The sequence below is a fragment of the Rhinopithecus roxellana genome, chromosome 6 (genome assembly GCF_007565055.1).
Source record: "Rhinopithecus roxellana isolate Shanxi Qingling chromosome 6, ASM756505v1, whole genome shotgun sequence".
NCBI classification, from domain to species: Eukaryota; Metazoa; Chordata; class Mammalia; order Primates; family Cercopithecidae; genus Rhinopithecus; species Rhinopithecus roxellana.
This window is the reverse complement of record NC_044554.1, coordinates 96,182,855-96,194,740: the sequence shown is the minus strand read 5'-3', so window position 1 is coordinate 96,194,740 and position 11,886 is coordinate 96,182,855.

The window sequence follows — 11,886 nt, the reverse complement described above, 5'->3', positions numbered from 1 at the left end:
CTCCTGCCAGCTTCCCTGCAGCCCCCTCATCTACAGAGCCTCTGCAGCTCCGTTTTAAAATTTATTCCTGAAAATTTTCACAAGGATGTGGAGCCACTGGAACTCTCTTATACTGCTGTGGGAGTACAAAATGGCCCGGCGCTTCAAACATTCATTTGGCAGTTTCTTTCTTCTTTTTAGAGACAGGGGCTTGCTCTGTCACCCAGTCTGGAGTGCAGTAATGCAATCACAGCTCATGGAAGCCTTGAACACCTGGGCTCAAGCATTTCCCCTGCCTCAGTCTCCTGAGTAGCTGGAACTACAGGCACACAATACCATGTCCGGCTAATTTTTTTTTTTTTTTTTTGAGACAGTCTCGCCCAGTCGCCCAGGCTAGAGTGCAGTGGCACGATCTCAGCTCACTGCAACCTCTGCCTCCCAGGTTCAAGTGATTCTCCTGCCTCAGCCTCCCAAGTAGCTGGGCTTACAGGCGCTCACCACCACATCTGGCTAATTCTTGTATTTTTAGTAGAGACAAGGTTTCTCCATGTTGGCCAGGCTGGTCTCGAACCCCTGACCTCAGGTGATCCACCCGCCTCGGCCTCCCAAAGTGCTGGGATTATAGGCATGAGCCACTGTGCCCAGACTGTCCAGCTAGTTTTAAAAGTTGTTTGTAGAGATGAGATCTTTGCTACATTCTCTAGGCTGGTCTTGAACTCTTGTCCTCAAGCGATCCTCCCACCTTGGCTTTCCCAAGTGCTGGGATTACAGGCGTGAGCCACTGCATCCAGTCGGCAGTTTCTTATAAAGTTCAGCACACACTGACCATCCACAGCCTCAGCTATCCTGCTCCTGGGTATTCATCCAAGAGAAGTGAAAACAGGTGCCCACACAAAGACCTAGATGCAAATACGTATTGCCTTTGTTTGTATTTACCCTAAACTGGAAACGACCCAAATGTCCTTCCTTCAACTGGAGAGAGGATAAACTACAGCACATCCACATGAGGAAATACGGGTCGGTAATTAAAAGGAATAAACTACTGATTCATGCATTAACACAGGCGGATCTCAAGTGCATTTTGCTAAGTTAAAGTAGCCAAGCTCAAAAGATTCCATACTGTATGATTCTATTCATACGACATTTTGGAAGAGGCCAGACTATAGGGGCAAATGATTAGCAGTTGCCAGGGGACGGGTAGGTGCGGACTAGAGAGGGGCACGGGGAAATTTTGGGGGGGATAGTCCTCTTGATTGTGGCGGTGGTTACAAGATCATATAAATTTAGGCCGGGTGCAGTGGCTCACGCCTGTAATCCCAGCACTTTGGGAGGCAGAGGTGGGCGGATCACCTGAGGTCAGGAGTTCGAGACCAGCCTGGCCAACATGGTGAAACCCTGTCTCTACAAAAAATGCAAAAATTAGCCGGGCATGTCTGTGGGCGCCTGTAATCCCTAGTTACTTGGGAGGTTGAGGCAGGGGACTCGCTTGAACCTGGGAGGTGGAGGCTGCAATGAGCCAAGATCACACCACTGCACTCCAGCCTGGGTGATAAGATTTAGACTCCATCTCAAAAAAACAAAAAAAAACCTCACAAGATCATATGAATTTGTCAAAACCCGAAGAACTGTCTGCTAAAAAGGGGTGAATTTTGCTGTATGTCAGTCATCCTTTGATAAACTTGAACGTAAAGAAAATCCTTGGCCTGCCGGGGTGGCTCAGGCCTGTAATCCCAACACTTTGGGACGCTGGGGTAGGCAGATCACTTGAGGTCAGGAGTTTGAGAACAGCCTGGCCAATATGGCGAAACCCCATCTCTACTAAAAATATAAAAGTTAGCCTGGCATGGTGGTGGGCGTCTGTAATCCCAGCCGCTTGGGAGGCTGAGGCAGGAGAATTGCTTGAACCTGGGAGGTTGCAGTGAGCTTGGATCGTGCCACCGCACTCCAGCCTGGGCAACAGAGCCACTCTATCTCCAAAAAAAAAAAAAAAATTGCCTGTGCTAGGGTCATCCATGAGGTGGCTTCTCCCGCCCTGGGAGGGGTGTAAGGCGTTCTGCTGGAACAACAGCCCATGCTCATCAATTTCCCTCCGGCTCTTTGGTTTTCAAATTACATCTCTGTCCCTGCCTGTCCCATATCCAATTTGCAAGTATTGCCTGGATACATGAAATCTATAATTGCTTCGAGGACAACAGCAAATTATCATCACAGTAAGTGGCAATCACTGGTCAGGCCTGGACCCTTCCTAGGGACCCCCATGCACTCAGAAAGAGCCTTGGACCCCCTCCCCAAGTCACCAGATTGCCATGAGCTGGTACTCCCTGGGTGGGGCGGGGCTGCCCAGCTGCCCGAGAGCCCCAGGGAGGCAAACAGACGCGGCCCTTGCTCTCGGCGCCCTCGGCTGTGAGGGACGCTCCAGAAATAGACCACACAAATTATTCCGGAGGGCATACACACCAGCAGAAGGCAACAGCGGCCTGAGTGTAAATGGAGTATAAATATGTTGTTGAAGTGACCTGTCCCCAGGGGCTGAGCGATTCTGTGGCTCTGCCAGCTATGGGACATCTCAGAATGTGCACCTTGGCATGGGCAGGCTTCCGGGAGGGCAGATAAGCTGGAGGCACCTGCTGCCATCGCTCTGGTCACTACCCTCAGGAGTCAGCCCCCAGACTCCTCCCTCTCCTTGACCTCCATGTCGGGTTTTTTTGTTTTTTGAGACGGAGTCTCACTCTGTGACCCAGGCTGGAGTGCAGTGGCGCGATCTCTCGGCTCACTGCAAGCTCCACCTCCCAGGTTCATGCCATTCTCCTGCCTCAGCCTCCTGAGCAGCTGGGACTAAAGGCGCCCGCCACCATGCCCGGCTAATTCTTTGTATTTTTAGTAGAGACGGGGTTTCACTGTATTAGCCAGGATGGTCTCGATCTCCTGACCTTGTAATCCACCTGGCTCGGCCTCCCAAAGTGCTAGGATTACAGGCGTGAGCCACCAGCCCGGCCTTTTTTTTTTTTTTTTTTTTTTCTTTTTTGAGACAAGCTTTTGCTCTGTTGCCCAGGCTGGAGTGCAGTGGCGTGATCTTGCCTCACAGCAGCCTTGACCTCCTGGGCTCAAGCAATCCTCCTAGCTCAGCCTTCCAACTAGCTTGGACTACAGGTGTGCACTATCACGCCTGGCTGGCTAATTTTTTATTGTTTTGTAGAGACAGGGTCTCACTATGTTGCCCCAACTGGTTTTGCACTCCTGAGCTCAAGTGATCCTTCTGCCCTGGCCTCCCAAAGTGCTGGGATTACAGGCGTGAGTCACTACACCTGGCCCACACCACTTCTTAATTCAAGCTACAGGTCCCCCTTTGCCTTTGAATTACATCTGCTGCGTTTCTTGTCTTACCAAGCTTACCCCTCCTATCCGCGCTTCTCGAAGTCGTCCCCATACTGCCAGGCAGTTGGCCATTCCCCAGTCCAAGCACAGCACCCCCTTGTGGGCCATCCTTAGCCTCCCAAGTACCCGGGATTACAGGTGCATGCCACCACACCCGGCTAATTTTTAAAATTGTTATAGAAATGGGATCTTGCTATGTTGCCCAGGTGGGTCTTGAACGCCTGACCTCAAGCGATCCTCCCACCTCCACCTCCCAAAGTGCTGGGATTATGGGCGTGAGCCACTCCACATGGCCCCATGTCTTCTTTACTTGAAGGTCACTCAGATCTGTTTTTGCCTCTCCATAACTCCCTACAAAGCAAACTCAAGGCTGGACTACCCTCCTGTCGTGTCTCCCTCTTCCATTCCTGGGCTCAATGCCCCTTGCTCTTGTTGCCCAGGCTGGAGCGCAGTGGTGTGATCTTGGCTCACGGCAACCTCCGCCTCTGGGGTTCAAGCAATTCTCCTGCCTCAGCCTCCCAAGTAGCTGGGATTACAGGCGCCCGCCACCATGCCCGGCCAATTTCTTGGAATTTTTAGTAGAGAGAGGGTTTCATCATGTTGGCCAGGCTGTTCTCAAACTCCTGACCTCAGAAAATCCACCAGCCTCAACCTCCCAAAGTGCTGGGATTACAGGCATGACCCACTGCGCCCGGCGTGAATGTTCTTTCAACTACCCGGCATGGCCTCCCAACTTTGTTGGCTGAAGACTTCATGCTCATCCTTTAAGATCCAGTTCAAACATCTCCTCCGGGATAAAACCTCTCCTGGCCAGGCATGGTGGCTCATATCTGTAATGCCAGAACTTTGGGAGGCGGAGGTGGATGGATCACTTGAGGCTCAGAGTTCGAGACCAGTCTGGCCAACATGGTGAAGCCCTGTCTCTACTAAAAATACAAAAAATAAAATAAAAAAACCTTGCCTGATCAACAACACCAGCCACTTCCTTTCCCTCATCTCCCATCATCGAGGTTGTCCTCCTTTGACAGCCTACAGCCCCACACTACATCTATGAGATGACTTTCCTGCCACTATGGACAGCGGGGCTGTTGGTGCATCACAGCCCTAGGAGATAGTTCATCTCACAGTCTATGTGAAGTATGCCCTTAGAGTTGTGCAGTGCACAACCCGTGCAACTGTGCATGACGGTGCCAAGTGCTTCCCACGATCTATTACAAATTATACTTTAAGGGTCTACTTCCCTCAGTAGACGATCACAGCTCTCAGAAGCAAGGATAGACGGTCCTCCGTACATACACCTCATATCTGACACTGGCTGGGCATGGAATCAACACTCAAGGATTGCTGAGCAAAGGGATGGACTGTGGCCACACACTTGCCTTCAAATTCAGAGACGTGTCAATGAGAACAAACCCTGCCCGCCCTCGTGTGGTATCACCTTGACTTAATCCTCCTCTGGGACAGGCTAAGGTCTCCAGTTATAATTCTCTCTCTGCCTTTTCTAATGAGTCATGGCCGGGTCCACATCCCAGATTCCAGGCCCCTGGGGTTTGTGGCCTCTCTGTACTCTGTCTACAAAGAACTGGAAAGAGGAGCAAATGCCAGAAAGTACCCAGTGTGGTGCTAAGTGCTGTTAAGAAACTCCAAGCGGGAGGCCAGGCCAGGGGGATCACTTGAGTCCAGGAGTTTGAGACCAGCGTGGGCAACATGGCAAGACCCCATCTCTACAAAAAAATTTAGGCCGGGCGCGGTGGCTCAAGCCTGTAATCCCAGCACTTTGGGAGGCCGAGAAGGGCGGATCACGAGGTCAGGAGATCGAGACCATCCTGGCTAACACGGTGAAACCCCGTCTCTACTAAAAAATACAAAAAAACTAGCCGGGCGAGGTGGCGGGCGCCTGCAGTCCCAGCTACTCGGGAGGCTGAGGCAGGAGAATGGCGTGAACCCGGGAGGCGGAGCTTGCAGTGAGCTGAGATCCGGCCACAGCACTCCAGCCTGGGCGGCAGAGCGAGACTCCGTCTCAAAAAAAAAAAAAAAAAAAATTAAAAATTACCTGAGCATGGTCGTGAGCCCCTGTAGTCTCAGATACTCAGGAGGTGAAGGTGGGAGGATCACTTGGGCCTGGGAGGCAGAGGTTGCAGTGAGCCATGATAGCACCACTGCACTCCAGCCTGGGTGACACAGTGAGATCCTGTCTTAAAAAATAAAAGACGCAAGTCTGATTCCTGCAGGGTCACTATGCCCTGTGTCAGCCAGACTCTGCCAAGGTCACCTACTAGCTTGTCTGGGAACAAGCCAGGACCTTTGGAATTAACAGCCTGGCCTGCCGGGTGCGGTGGCTCATGCCTGTAATCCCGGCGTTTTAGGAGGCCGAGGCAGGCGGCTCACCTGAGGTCAGGAGTTCAGGATCAGCCTGGCCAACATGGTGAAAACCCCATCTCTACCTCTACTAAAAATACAAAAAAATTAGCCAGGCATGGTGGCGCGCACCTGTAGTCCCAGCTACTCGGGAGGCTGAGGCAGGAGAATTGCCTGAACCCCGGAGGTGGAGGCTGCAGTGAGCCGAGATCGTGCCGCTGCACTTCAGATTGGGTGACAGAGCAAGACTCCCTCTCAAAAACAAACAACCAAAAAAGAGCCTGGCCAGCGGGGTTTTGAAACAAGCCCAGGGCCTTCACTGCTCAAGTCACCCACCCACCCAAACCAGAGAGGCTCTGCAAACAGGCCTCAAGACAGGCATCTTGGATGTTACGGGCACCTGTTTACAAAACCTTCTCGGGACTTACTTAAAGCAGGTCCTTTCTCAGCCCACTTGGGATCACAGCACAAGCGTGGAAGGACAGGGGTGTTTCTTGCAAAGTGTGGCCTGTTCTGTCTGGAATGAGGGAGGTCTGGCCACATCTCCTACAGCCTGTGCAAGTGAGGGAATGAAGGGATCAGGGCCTCACCTGCTTCCGGAGACCGCCCACCCTTGCCCCTGCCAGCCAACTTCTGGCTGTCTCCCTGCTGATGTTTTTCTGATGTGGCTAATAGTAGCGTTCATTCATTCATTCATTCATTCATTCCTTTAGAGACAGGGTCTTGCTCTGTCACCCAGGCTGGAGTGCAATGGCATGATCATAGTTCACTGTAGCCTCCAACTCCTGGGCTCAAGCGATCCTCCCACCTCAGCCTCCTGAGTAGCTGGGATTATAGATGTATATCACCATGGCTGACTAATTTTTAAAATTTTTGGAGATGGGGTCTTGCTCTGTTGCCCAGGCTGGTCTCAAATTCCTGGCCTCAAGCAATCCTCCCAAGCCTCGGCCTCCCAAAGTACTGGGACTACAGGTGCGAACCAGCGCGCCTGGCTGACAGGGGCCTTTTAAAACATGCAGTGAGCAGCCGGGAGTGGTGGCTCACGCCTGCAATCCCAGCACTTGGGGAGGAAAAGGCGGGAGGATCACGAGGTCAAGAGATGGAGACTATCCTGGCCAACATGGTGAAACCCCGCCTCTACTAAAAATATAAAAATTAGCTGGGTGTGGTGGTGCGCACCTGTAGTCCCAGCTACTCGGGAGGCTGAGGCAGGAGAATCACTTGAACATGGGAGGCAGAGGTTGCAGTGAGCCAAGATCACACCACTGCACTCCAGCCTGGTGACAGAGCAAGATTCTGTCTCAAAAAAAAAAAAAAAAAAAAAAAAAAAAAGCAGTGATAGAAGTGTTTCAGGGGCCACCGTTGTTCATGGGGTTTTTCTTCCCAGAGGAAAATCAGGGGGAGGGTGAGTGCCTGGCTTTGTTCTAACCAGCTGCAGTGTTTTAATGTTTCTCCCGGGTTTTCAATGGGTCTCTCATGTTATTTACATTTCATTTCTCCTGTCTTCGTAGCAACTAGAAGCTGCCCTTTCAAGTTTTACTTAGAAAAAAGCCCTTAATTGGATCTGCAATTGGAAGGGCGATCCTGAACAGGAGTTATTTTCCTTAAGACAGAAAATAAGGCCGGACGCGGTGGCTCATGCTTGTAATCCCAGCACTGGGGGAGGCCGAGGTGGGCGGATCATGAGGTCAGGAGATGGAGGCCATCCTGGCTAACATGGTGAAATCCCGTCTCTACTCAAAAAAAGAAATACAAAAAATTAGCCGGGCTTGGTGGTGGGTGTCTGTAGTCCCAGCTACTCAGGAGGCTGAGGCAGGAGAATGGTGTGAACCCAGGAGGTGGAGCTTACAGTGAGTTGAGACGGCGCCACTGCACTCCAGCCTGGGCGACAGAGCAAGACTCTGTCTCAAAAAAAAAAGAAAAAGAAAATAAAATGTGCTTGTGTCACAGGTGACCAGGAAAATCCAATCAGACAGTGTGGGTGATGGTGCTTGGCAAATTCCAGGGTGATTATGGAGCAGCAGGACTACCAAAGGGGACGGATAGGGCAGAAGAAATCACAAATATCTGGGGAAAGCCCCGGGGACCCAGGCTTCCTCCCAGGAGAGTATACCTTCTGCTTGTCGGCTCTTGGTGCAAAATGATCACTGATTTCGGGTCTCCCCAATTCTCACAACCCCCAGCCTCACTTCCTTTCACCCCCACCAGCCTATCGCCTCCCCAGCCATGGCGATATCCATCATAGTACTGAGATTAATCATTTCTAGGTCTGTCTGCCTCTTTTTTTTTTTTTTTTGAGATGGAGTCACTCTGTAGCCCAGGCTGGAGTGCAGCGGTGCGATCTCGGCTCACTGCAACTTCTGCCTCCCAGGTTCAAGCAACTCTCCTGCCTCAGCCCCCCAAGTAGTTGGGATTACAGGCGTGCGCCACCACGTCCGGCTGATTTTTATATTTTTAGTAGAGACAGGGTTCTGCCATGTTGGCCAGGCTGGTCTCCAACTCCTGACCTCAGGTGATCCACCCACCTCAGCCTCCCAAAGTGCTGGGATTACAGGCATGAGCCACTGCGCCTCATTTCTGTCTTGGCGAGCAAGAGACAAGGCTGCATCTCCGCCCTCCAGGACCCGCATGCCCAGCACAGGGCTTGGTATGAGGTCTGTAATCAGTGTGACCTGAATGAATGTGCTGTGGAATGATTCCCATTTCACAGACGGGAAAACCGAAGCTTAGCTAGGTTAAAGCAGTTAGCTGCCTGGGGTCTGCCGAGCCGGGGCTGAGCTGCCTCTACGGGTTGGGGGCTTCCTGAAGGCAGGTGGGACTTGTAGCATACGCACCATGACTCAGCGTTTCCATTCTGAGACATCCACCCTTTACAGATGTGTAACGAGAGACACGGACGAGAGGATCTGTGACAGCCTGTTCTCGGTAACAAAAACCTGGCCACAGCCCAGACGCCCATCGGCAGGAGAGGACATGAAGAATGGCAGAATATTACCCAGCAGGCAACATGAACCATCCAGTGTTAAGCAAACAGATAAACAAGTGTCAGCAATATCACAGCACTGAGGGTGGAAAAACAAGTCCCCAAACATTGTGTAAGGCAGGGTACACTTTTTACAGAGTTACAAGTACCTATGATTAAAAAAAAAACAAAAAAAAACACTTGGCCAAGCACAGTGGTTCATGCCTGTAATCCCAGCACTTTGGGAGGCCAAGGCAGGTGGATCGCTGGAGGTCAGGAGTTCGAGGCCAGCCTGGCCAACATGGTGAAATCCTATCTCTACTAAAAATACAAAAATTAGCTGGGTGTAGTGGCACATGCCTGTAATCCTAGCTACTGGGGGCAGAAGAATCGCTTGAACCTGGGAGTTCGAGGCTGCAGTGAGCCGAGATTGTGCCGCTGCACTCCGGCCCAGCGAGACTCTGTCTCAAAAAAAAAAAAAAAACAAAAAAACAAAGCAATGCTTTGGAGTTGGCGATCCGATCCTGTGGTCTTGGGCATATTTACACAGCTCCTGAGCCTGTTCCCCAAACTTCCTATATACTGTCTGCCTTCAGGAACCAGGGTGGGGAATCGGTATCACTTTGTAGATAAAAGCACCAGGTGACTAGCCTGGGCAACATAGTGAGACCTTGTCTCTACAAAAAGTAATCTAAAAAAGAAAAAATTAATAGGGCCTGGTAGCATGCACCTGTAGTCCCAGCTACTCAGGAGGCTGAGGAAGGAGGATTGCTCGAGCTCGGGAGGTCAAGGCTCCAGTGATGAGCTGTGACTGCACCACTGCACTCCAGCCTAGGTGACAGTGTGAGACCTTGTCTCAAAAAATAAAAAATAAAATAAAAAAAGCACCAGCCAGCCGGGCACAGTGGCTCACACCTGTAATCCCAGCACTTTGGGAGGCCGAGGGGGAGTGGATCACCTGAGGTCAGGAGTTTGAGACCAGCCTGGCCAACATGGTGAAACCCTGTCTCTACTAAAAATACAAAAAAAAAAATTAGCTGGGTGTGGTGGTGGGCACCTGTAATCCCAGCTACTCAGGAGGCAGAGGCGGGAGAATTGCTTGAACCTGGGAGGCGGAGGTTGCAGTGCGCCAAGATCGCACCACTGCACTCCAGCCTGGGTGACAGAGCGAGAATCTGTCTCCAAAAAAAAAAAAAAAAAAAAAAGCACCAGACATGCTGTGGTTGCTTTCATAAACGGCACCATTTCTGTTTTTGGATAATAGCACGACACTTCCCTGGTCTTCTCCCGACATAACCGGAAGCTCATTCAACCTTCTGTGTTCCTTACACCACAGCTGAGAACACACACCGAGACACACAACCTCTGACCTTTCCAAGCATGCAGACAGTTTGTGTCAACACGCTGAAGACCACAATGGAAATATTTGACCCTAAAGCAACCTGCAGTCCTGCCCTGACACTATGAATTGGGACGCAACATTCTCTGGAGGCCTCGCTATTAAAGGACTTAGGGGACATGCTGGGGCATGGGCTGGAGTTGTTGTCCTGTCACCTGGTAACTCTGGGAGTGGCCCTGGTTCCTGGTCACACTCATCTCCTGCGGCCACCACCACTCCAACCCTACCGTGTACTGCTGGCCTGTGGGGCTGGGTGTTCCTGGGAGCCCCCTCGGCTGGACCCATCCTTAGATGACCCCTGCCCAAACCACCCTCAGCAAAGCCCTCCAGCTCAGAAATCCTCCTCCCTGCCACCGGGGCCCATCCACCCCTTGCTGGGTCAGCTTAACCCTCCTTCCCCCAGACCTCTTCCACCCCTGCCCCTCTGCCACACTCAGCAACCCCAACACGCACCCCAGATTTCCTAAGACACAGGCCAAGTGGGGAGGGCACCCTCTCAGAAAGTCTCGCCCTTTTTTTTTTTTTTTTTTTGAGATAAGGTCTTGCTCTGTTGCCCAGGCTGGAGTGCAGTGGTACAATCACAGCTCACTGCAGCCTCAGACTCCTGAGCTCAAGTGATCCTCCCAACTCAGCCTCCCAAGTTGCTGCAACTACAGGGACACACCACCATGCCTGGCTAATTTTTTTTTTTTTTTCTTCATTTTTTTAATAGAGACAGGGTCTCACTTTGTTGCTCAGGCTGGTCTCGAACTCCTGGCCTCGAGTGATCCTCCCGCCTCAGCCTCCCAATGTGTGAGCCACTGTGTCCGACCTGTCCATCCATCTTATCCCTTCCCTTTGGCCTCAGGAATCAGCACCCTGGCAAACTCCTTCCCCTTTTTGTGACTCTCCCAAGCACCTCCCTGAACTGTCTGTTTCATACTTGGCTTCTTAGTCTTAACAACAAACAGGATCAAGTTTCTTCCGTCCTAAAAAAAAGTCTTCCTTCATCCCCTTACCCTGACCCTCTGCCATTGAGTCAGCTCCTCAAGCCCTCCAGGGCATCCCGCTCCGTTCATCAGTGACCTCCCTGAGCCCAGCCCGATGACGTCTTCCCTCACGCCTTCCTGCCCTTGACCTGTTGCCTGCACCCACATGGCTGGTCAAGGCCTCCCTGGAATCTGCAATCTCCCGCACAGTCTCCTCTGACGTCTTGGACACTGACAATCCTCTTTTGCTTCCTGTGGTGGCTGCTCTTCTCCTCCCCAGTGTAGGCAGCTCTCAAGGGGTCCTCTCTCATCTCCTATTACACCCTCTCCCCAGATTCTCACTCCTGGGCTTCCAACCACTGCGGCCCAGGCTCTCCCTGCAGACTTGCACTTCTCTGCCTGCACCCTGGCTTCAATAACCTTGGTTCATTCTTTTTTTTTTTTTTTTTTTTTTTTTTTGAGACGGAGTCTTGCTTTGTTGCCCAGGCTGGAGTGCAGTGGCGCAATCTCAGCTCACCGCAACCTCTGCTTACCGGGTTCAAGCAATTCTCCTGCCTCAGCCTCCCAAGTAGCTGGGATTACAGGCGACTGCCACCACGCCCGGCTAATTTTTGTATTTTTTAGTAGGAATGGGGTCTCAAACTCCTGATTTCAAGTGATCCACCCTCCTCGGCCTCTCAAAGTGCTGGGATTACAGGCATGAACTACCACACCCGGGCGGTTGATTCATTTCTCCCATCAACTCTCTGACATAGTTGTTGCTGCCCATTTGACAGATGAGGAAACTGAGGCTGAGAGACTGAGCCACCACCCTACAGATGACCCAGGTCACAGCTGGTCCCCTC